This window comes from Nyctereutes procyonoides, unplaced genomic scaffold (genome assembly GCF_905146905.1).
Source record: "Nyctereutes procyonoides isolate TBG_1078 unplaced genomic scaffold, NYPRO_anot_genome, whole genome shotgun sequence".
Taxonomy (NCBI): Eukaryota; Metazoa; Chordata; class Mammalia; order Carnivora; family Canidae; genus Nyctereutes; species Nyctereutes procyonoides.
In genome coordinates this window covers 16,713,385-16,721,314 of record NW_026575136.1, presented here as the reverse complement: position 1 = coordinate 16,721,314, position 7,930 = coordinate 16,713,385, and the positions used below count along the sequence as shown (strand labels likewise).

Below are 7,930 nucleotides of genomic sequence, written 5' to 3'. Positions count from 1 at the left end.
AGGATTACTCTGGCTGCAGTCTGAGATATGGATTGGAGAGAGTCAAGGGAGCAGCAGGAAGACTGCAGTTTAGAGACTGTTGGGGTCGGCACGGTGAGAGACGACTGTGACCCCGACACAGAGGTTGCTTTGACGGTATAGAGTAGGAGAGGGTTGTGAGCGCTATTACAAGGTAAAGTCATCAGGATCTATGGCTGATGCAGTATGGGGTTGAGAGGGAGATGGCGAGTGTGACTTCATGGTCCCTGTACACTGAGGTTAATGGATGAAATGAGGATGATGCTTACTGAGACATGAAATAGTGCAAGATGATGTCGATGCCCTTTAGCTAAAGACCGCCTGGAACACATCTGCAACTGAACCAAGTTGGGGTACAGAGTTGTTGCAACAAAAGAGAATTCACCCAATGGGGAGTAGTAGAATGGCTCAGTAAGAGGGCGTTGAAGGGGCATATGAAATTTGGGCTTCTCGTAGGTGATGTGCTGGTTTTACAGGAAAATGTCTATTCTACTTTGGATGCTGTCAGGAAGTGGGGTAATTCTATGATTGGGTAACTATCATTCTTCCCTAGAAAGATGCAGTGAGGTTGGGTCGGGTACCAGTAAAGACAAATCAGGCTTCTGTGATCCAGGATGGGATGAAGTCAGATCATTTTGTGGTAGAGACAATGTTTATGATTTTGTCTGTGTTCTGACGTGGTACAGAATGATCTTATTTGTGTCTTTTCTAAGTGGTCTTGCCTGGTGTTGGTGTTCTTTGAAATCATCTATTGTCAGAAGGGACACACCAAAGCCTCGCTCTAACTGACAGGAAGCACCTCACAACACTACTGCCCCCACTGACAAGGCCAAGTGAGCTCCTGGCTCTCAGGGTCACTTTCCTCCCTCAGTTACCCCTTTTGGCCAAGGACAGACAAAGCTGGACTGCAGTACATTCATCTAAGATATTCAGATGGCCACCATTGCTGAGCTTTTGCTCATTAAGAGGTTGAACAGACTATGGGAACTAGTCCACAGTGGGAATAGGGTTTGCGGCTGCTGTTCCTTTTGTTGCAGGACAAGTAACTTAACATCTGACAAGATAACGGCTGCACGGTGGCATTTATAACTCTGGACAGGATGCATCAGCCAACTGCAACACAGGCAATTTTACCAGGAACAGAAACAAAAATGGGTTTTAGTTCTTGTAATAGACCCTGAAGACAGGGACCTAGATTATCAAATCCAGGCAATGAAAACATGTCCCAAATTCCAAATGGTCTCTTCTTGAAATCCAAATGGTGCTTTCTTTTCTAGACTAATTATAGGCTTCTATTTAGGTGCAAAAAAAAAAAAAAAAAAAAGTGAAAGTGTTTGCTATAGCATAAATGTCCCCTTGACTAGTTAAGAAAAAATAAGGGTTATTTGATTAGCTATGAGAAACTTTAGCTAATGAATTTAAATTTAAGTTGGCTTGTTGGGTTTCCAAAGCAGAAGTTGTATCACTTATGATATCTGATAGGGTCAGAGGTAAGTTCCAGATCACCTTTTCTACTTGTGCGATTCTTGCCCTGGAAATTGCAGCTTGCATAGCAATGAAATGAGAGAGAGTCACTTCTTCCTCCTGGGAATTCTCCTGAGTGGACTGTATTTGTCTCTTTACCAAGGTTTCTGGGGATTCTTCTTATAAATCCATAGCCCAGCACCTCATCTCCTCTGGCTGGAAAGGAGGATGGGGAGAGTGTGGAGAGGGAATTGTCAGTGCCAAGAAGAGCAAGCAGTGACCCTCTCGTCAGAGAAGGGCTGACTGAAGCAGTTCCAATTCGGGGTGAATTTTGCTAAAATTATCCCCTTCAGAATTATGTATTCGAGTTTAATGTTTCAAATCCCTGATTGATTGCTCAAGTTAGAGCTGTGATAACAGTGGTTGGTGTTCTTCAAGAGGCTGAAAATGCCAGCTCTTGGGAAAATGACAGTTCTTTGAGAAATAATCAGGTTCACTGCACATCTCTCCTCAATAGGAGGATTATCACTGGGTTCACAAAATTGCCTGTGATGGTCTTCCCCTAGCTCTGAAGGTCCCTTACTCCTACCTAGAGACCCTGTGAGAAAAGAGGAGACATTTCCTTTTAATGCCCTGTTGATATCCATTATCCTTCCTGTAGTCATCTTATCACAGTCTGTTGCTTGAAAATAAATTCCTTCCATATAATTTGAACATGTCTTTGGAAAAGCAGAGGATTGGGTTGTATGACCTCCAGATGTCCCTTTGTGTCCTTGGAATTCTAGGATTCCTGACCTGGAAATAGTCAAAAATATATAATCTGATGCCATTTGGGCTACATATGAAATTAATTAATATCGATGGTAATAACCACAGAGCAGGAAGGCCAGGGAGATAAGGGAGATGTTGCTGATAACCGTGACGGTGAAGAAGTCTACATCGGCGGGGAGGCCACAGGGTAAAAGAATCATTTTAATTCAATTTCCAAAGAACTTGATGAACTTTGTTTCTTCCTAATAGATGTTGGAAATGAAAAATCACAAATTCGCAGGGGGAGCAGAGATAGCTTAATACAAGAACACTATGTGTCAATAGTTGTAAGGCAGAGATTACAGTCAGGACCTCTGGGCCTAAGATAAAGATAACATATTTGAAATCAATTAAAGGACCAATAATTTTTGGCCTTCAGAAAGGCTCACAGTATCCTCAGGAAAATGGTTCATAGGAGCCTAAAAGCTCAGAAGCCTACCATTTTCTCTAGGATAAGGTGAACATTCACTCCTTCCAAACATGAAAGCTGCATCTGTGTGACTGAGTTGACAATTACACATGGGACCATATGGATATATTTATAATTGGTATAATGAACAGCTCCTTGTTTCAGATATTAAAAGCAAGATGATTTGAGCACATGATAAGCAAGCACAAGGATATAGACCCTATCTAGCCAAACGATGGAAATAAACTTAATAATAAAACCCACCAGAAGAAGCAACTGCTCATCTGAATTTAAAGGAAATTTTCCTGCCATCTGCTGTTGTTAGCATTTTATATCACCATATTTGCCTGTTCTCTTCCAGAGCCCAGCTCTGCTAAGCTCTTCATACGGAATAAGCTACTAGGCAGGAGAACAGAGCGATCTGGAAGCATGCAAGTGAATACAAAAGGCACTTCACCATTTCCAGACCCACAGTGACATGTTTACCAGCAGCACAGGAATCAGTGTTGGATTTCTTCAGGAAAGCTTTCGTCACAGAAGGACAGAAAAGGGACCAAAGAAGTTGTGGGTTGGGTGGCTCAGAGATCACAAAGGATATCAGATTGAGCTGCCTGGCCACACCAGCATCTCACTGCCCTGCTCTGCATCCTGCTCCCCCTCCAGGACCACACAACATGAAATCCAGAGGTAATCAGCTCTGAGGATTGAGACAGAGAATGCTCAGAGGAAGAACACATGCAAGCATCACCAGAAAATAACCTGAGCCATTTATAGTACTTCCAAAGCCCAGGATAATGTCAAAGGCCATTAGAGGGGAAACAAGATTCTCATAAATGGCAAATTAGGCATTGGTGGCAATGGTAGTAGTAAAGAGATGATATTTGATGTTTCTCTATTAAGAGAAGAACTTAGGAGACAAGGTGCCTAAATGAATACTGATCCAGGTAGGTCTTACCCCACAAGCTTAGGGTAGAGAAAATGGAATTAAAGAGACAATGGGTACAAGCAGAGAGCAAGCTCTCCCTCCTCCCCCACCGCCCCCCGCCCCCTGCCCCAGGAACTGACTTGCTTGGACTGTGTTCTCAGGTAAGGAGAAAGGGAAGCCTTACCTTGGGTTAGGCTCAGTGCCCAATGGAGCTTCAGTGTGGCCAGGTTCCTCAGAGAGAATAGCCAGGTTGACACAGGGACTCAGACCTTCCCCAGTGTAGATGGTTTGGACCCCCGTAGAGACACCCCACGAGCAACCTGTGAAAATAGAACTCCTAACAGGGGACCTTGGCAGACAATTTTTCAATGTAAAGAAGGCCTGATGTGCTGCCTTCGTTGGGCACCCAGTAGGGCCCACACGGGGGCCATCACAGGGTTTCACTAAGACTTGTGCTCGGTAGCAGTGTAAACCAATTGGAGAGCCATTGAAGATAGGCCAGATAAGCCACATCTGCATGCTCTGCTCCTGCACATGGCATGCAACTGTGCCTAGCAAGGAAGAACCACCTGTTGGCCATAAAAAGCAATAGGTTCTGGTATGAGATCACTCCTGGAGGGGATGGGCTAACTGTTGGCACAGCTGCATCCAGTGGGGCTATTCTGGAGATAGGCAGACCCTGAGGGCTAGACGGAAGATGCCTGGAATGTGGAGATCTGGCTCTTAAGTGTTTTGTTTTGTTTTCTTTTGTTTTTGGTGAGATGGAGCTGTGGGTTAGAGTGTTTATGAACGTATATAAAATGAAAGCTAAAGTCAAACATCTCCCCAAACAAATGTATTTACATGCGACTTGCCTTCAATTTCAGGGAGCTGACAGGGGCCCTAAACTCTACGTATGCACCCCTGCCTTTTTGGATAGCACAGATGAGGAGTTTATTTCTAGGACCTAGAAACTTCACTAGCAATTTCTCAAAGTGTATTTCCTTCAGCATTTGCATGGGAATCACCTGGTGCCATCACTCAGTGCATGCTGAAAATGCAGATTCCTGAGCCCTTCTTGGCATTAAGGAATCAGGATCATCCAGGCTGGGGTCCTGGAATTTGCACTCTTCCTCAGCACTCGGGTAGTATTTATCACTATACACCTCAAGAACTGCTTAGAGTTGAGAATGGCCATGAAAGAGGTCTTGGGAGTCCAGCCAAAATCTAAGACTGATACAAAAAGCTCTTGGACACTGATCACTCATTTGGGCTGTCAAGTGATTAGGACACAGGGAGGTGGGTAGAACTCAAGGTTGTCTGATTGACCAACAGGAGGGGGTCCACTGACACTGGTTACGAGCCAACATTTGTCCAGAACCCACTATAGTCCAGGAACTTGAGTGTGTGCTTTATGCCATTTAGTTCCTCTCAATAATCTATTATTGAGAGGAAGAAATCAAGGTTCAGAGAGTTTAGAGAACTTACATTGTGTCACAGAGCAAAATAAGGGGAGCCAGACCTTCAACACAATCTGACCTCTTTTTTAATGATGATATCCATCTATTTATTTATTTATTTCCCAGAGGAAAGGGCAGAGGGAGAAGGGGAGTAAGAATCTTAAGCAGGCTCCATGCTCCACCCAGAGCCTAACTCAGGGTTCAATCCCACGACCCTGAGATCATGACCTGAGCAGGAATCAAGGATCGGACCCTTAACCGACTGAGCCACCCAGGTACCCCTGGATGATTATTTTAAAATGACTCCACCCAGTTTGCCCTTTGTATGCCAGACTTGGATTTCAAAAGAAAAATAAACTCACTCACTATATTCTTTAAAATGCTGAGCATATGCTGTCTTCAATTATCTGGGAATATGCTTCAGAACAAAAATTTACCCAGATGAAACAAGAGAAGGAAATGCAAAGTGTGATGTCAGCCAACTTGGAACATGTGAAGTTTGGGCCGCATGTGCAACGGGCAACCAGGAGTGGGACTCGGTATACAAGTGGCTGGAGAGGCTCCCTAGAGGAAATGGTGTTTTGAATCAACCCTAAGGAGTCAGTAGACTTTTGAATGAATTCACCCTTATATAGAGCTTGGATTTAAACAGACTAGAGTCTCCTAAAAATCCACCTTGAATTTTACTTTTGATAAACAAGAATATTTTATGGAAGATAGTGACAGGAATTCAAAGAAAAGTTTCTCACTTTATAACCACAGTTCCTTAATAGCTTTCAAAAGATAAAGCTAACCGGTTGGGTGCTTACTCTGTGCCAGGCACTGTATTAACTCTCTTAATCCTTATAAACACTTTTGGGATTAGGTGTTCCTATGACCCCACACAGTTTTCAAAGGACACACCCTTGGCCGAAGTGTAACAGGTGGGAAATGGTGGAAACAAGATTCAGTCTGATAGTTTAGGACCAGCCTGCTCCCTTTAACCAGAGGCTGCCCTGTTGAGCGGGCACCATTGCAGATTTGGGGAATCTGGCTCAGTCCACCGTGCTGAAAGGGAAACGTTGGAAAGATCATATGTGGCAGGGCCTTGGTATTCACTGGGGGGCATAAATGATTATGTTTTGAAAGGAAAGGACACGAGGTTATCAGGCTATGCCAACTATGAGATTGAAGGAGGAGGGATAAATGTTTATCTGTCTCTTTCTGTCTGGCAAACCACCTCATTCCCTGAGGAGAGTTTCTCCCACTTGGAAACATGTTTATTTTAGCTCTGAGCAGGGTTTTGTTCCCTTAGAGTCTAAGGAATAGTCCTGAAGAGCACTGGCCTTGTCTCCAGTGCTTTCTCCTTTTTGCCACTATCCCAGACTTTGATCCTACAACTTAGCCTTTGAGCACACATCTTTTTAAAAGTTGGTTTGACTGATGGCCAAAAAACGAAGGGGAGGAGGATTTATAAGGTGTGTAGCTGCCTACCCACGGGTTCACTGACAATCCATCTTGTCAGAGAATGGTGTACACCTCCAGTCCCCTAAAAGGGCAGGGGACACTTGGCTAGCCTGCTCAGATGGGGGCTCCGTGATTCAGCAAGATGTACCCCAAAACTGATGGTAAATGTTCAGCTGCCCTTATAAGCTCATCCCTTAGAGCATCATGACTCGAACCCATTCCCTCCAGATGTGTCTACCTGTTTCCCGATGGAAGGACTTCTCAACTGAAGCTTTCTCATGAACATTTTTCAGTGACTTTCTTTTGCTCATCTCCTTAGCCCAGTTTATCTGAGAGAGTTTCTCAGTGTTGTCTCAGATACTCTGGTTGGCATGGGAATGCTGGGGCCTCTGTCTTCATATAATGACGTGCTCAGTGATAATCATAAGGGCTAAACTAACATTATTAAGCACTATGTGCCAGGTAATAGTCTAAGCAATTACATGTATTTACTTGTTCAAATCTTTAGAACAAATCAATGAGTTAGGGCTGTTTTGTAGATAAAGAAATGGGAATGCAGCACATTCCAGCCCTTGGCTGAAGATCACAAAACTAATATGTGGCCCAGAAAAATTTTAAGGCATTCACTTTAGCTTTCAGAACCTGTGTGCTCAACTAGTTGCTCTTTGCCACCAGTATGTCTATGTTTCAACCCTACTGTTACCTCTTGTAGATTGACTTATCCACACTCCCAACTCGCGCATACATTTTTTTTAACAAGCTCTGGCCAGTTTTCTTAAAGAAAAATTTTGCATGATTTACTTTTCACCCGTCTGTTCTGGCAGGCTTCTCATGATATCAGAATCACCTGACCCAATGACAGCCAGTGTACATACTCTATAGTGTTTCCCACCTGCTGTGCCCAGTTCAATATTATTGCCACTGTAGTGATGGCCACTGTGGCGTAGTACTCTATTTCAGATTCCCTCCAGGCTGGGCAGTTGTTGGCCAGGATTGACCAATTTCGCTTTGCCATGTCTGACCATTTTCAAAGTCTGATTGTACCCCACTCCTCATAATGAATTGGAGCTTATAATTGTTAGACTCCAGCAACTTTTTCGTCTTCTTTGTAGCCTGCATCTTCCTGCCTTAGGTGTGGGACAGCCCCAACCAAGAGCAGCCTTTTAATGAGGCTTGCTTTCTCCAAGCGAGAAAGGAAAGAAAGCTCAGGCACATATGCTGGAGCAGGAAAGTATCCCTAAAGATCAAAAACATTATTCAGGCAATAATAATAGGTACCATTTATTGAGCTAATTTTACATTCTCAATGATTTTAAAAGCATCCCTGCAAAGTGATATGATTGACCCTAGGAGTCAAGACAGGTCAAGACTAAGATCATCAGCAGGTCTATGGAGATTTGAACTCAAATCTGCTAAATT

At 43.7% G+C, this 7,930-nt stretch overlaps 1 pseudogene; it reads right to left on the bottom strand.

The window, feature by feature from the left end:
• Nucleotides 1-7,308: 7,308 nt before the first annotated feature.
• Nucleotides 7,309-7,630, bottom strand: LOC129495582 (60S ribosomal protein L30-like; annotated as a pseudogene).
• Between the last annotated feature and the right edge of the window lie 300 nt (nt 7,631-7,930).